The sequence below is a fragment of the Symphodus melops genome (assembly GCF_947650265.1).
Source record: "Symphodus melops genome assembly, contig: scaffold_67, whole genome shotgun sequence".
Classification (NCBI taxonomy): Eukaryota; Metazoa; Chordata; class Actinopteri; order Labriformes; family Labridae; genus Symphodus; species Symphodus melops.
The window spans coordinates 187,347-189,200 of NW_027636487.1; positions in this window are offsets into that span (position 1 = coordinate 187,347).

The window sequence follows — 1,854 nt, forward strand, 5'->3', positions numbered from 1 at the left end:
CGTTTGGCAGCTTTGTGACTGCTCACTCACTCGTATCAAACTGTCCATGATAAACTGAACATGCAGCAATATAAACACTTTCTGTATTTCTCAGGGTCAACACTGCTCTGGTCCCCTCGGGGCAGAAATGTATCAACAAACTGTGCTTTGAAACACAAAGAAGAAGTGAAATCTGAAATTCATACGTACACCTTTAGTTTTCTTCTTTTATTGTGACACTTATTAAACAGTCTTTGATTTCTTGAAGTGAAATTTGGAGTATGTGAATTTGATTGGATCAGCTCATTTAATCCTGATCAAACCTCAAGTTTTGTTTAATCTCCTCAGCAGGACTGAGCTCACTTAGGCCGTGTTCACATTGCACCTCCAAATCTGGTTTTTAGCTCATCCAGATTGTTTAGAGTTTCTTTTTTTTCACCAGTCTGGAAACAAAAGCCACATGAGATCTGACTTTTCCAAATCTGTGGACCAACCGGATCGATGCATCACTCTACTGATCTTGTCCTGAACATGTTTGAGAAGTGTTTCCTGCTCTTCTTTGTTTAAACCTTTAACAAAGCGAGCCTGAAGCTCTGCTGGGGCGGATTATGTTCAAAACTCCTTAAAGACAACAAACAGAAACTATAAATATCCAAACTGCTTTAGGTCGGTGTTGTTAGTTTAATTTCAGTAAATTAATATGAAGTATAATCATTCCATCCCCTGTACAAGCAGGCTTTAGATTAAACTCTGTGCTTGTTGGAGGTAAATATATTTCTTTCATGTGGATGAAAAGGTTCTTACTGATCCGTCTTTAAATGAAACCTTTGTTGTTTTCAGATTAAGAGTTCAGCTGCTGCAGACTGAAACACATTAAAGATCCCTGCTGCTTCACACCATGGCTCAAGGGATCAAAGCGCCCCCTGGTGGTCCTTATTGCTGTTACATTGTGCAGATTAACTTTTCCATACAAACATCACACAGCACACACGGCCACTGTCTAATCCTTTTTTTATTACACTGACTGTGTCCATCAGGCACATTATAGCTGTTCATACATTCACCTGTTCATACACCTGTTCATACACCTGTTCATACACCTGTTCATTCACCTGTTCATACACCTGTTCATACACCTGTTCATACACCTGTTCATACACCTGTTCATACATACACCTGTTCATACATACACCTGTTCATACACCTGTTCATACATACACCTGTTCATTCACCTGTTCATTCACCTGTTCATACACCTGTTCATACACCTGTTCATTCACCTGTTCATTCACCTGTTCATTCACCTGTTCATACATACACCTGTTCATACATACACCTGTTCATACACCTGTTCATACACCTGTTCATACATACACCTGTTCATACATACACCTGTTCATACATACACCTGTTCATTCACCTGTTCATACATACACCTGTTCATTCACCTGTTCATACACCTGTTCATTCACCTGTTCATACACCTGTTCATACATACACCTGTTCATACATACACCTGTTCATACACCTGTTCATACATACACCTGTTCATTCACCTGTTCATACACCTGTTCATACATACACCTGTTCATACACCTGTTCATACACCTGTTCATACACCTGTTCATTCACCTGTTCATACACCTGTTCATACACCTGTTCATACACCTGTTCATTCACCTGTTCATACATACACCTGTTCATACATACACCTGTTCATACACCTGTTCATACATTCACCTGTTCATACACCTGTTCATACACCTGTTCATACATACACCTGTTCATACATACACCTGTTCATACACCTGTTCATACACCTGTTCATACATACACCTGTTCATACATACACCTGTTCATACACCTGTTCATTCA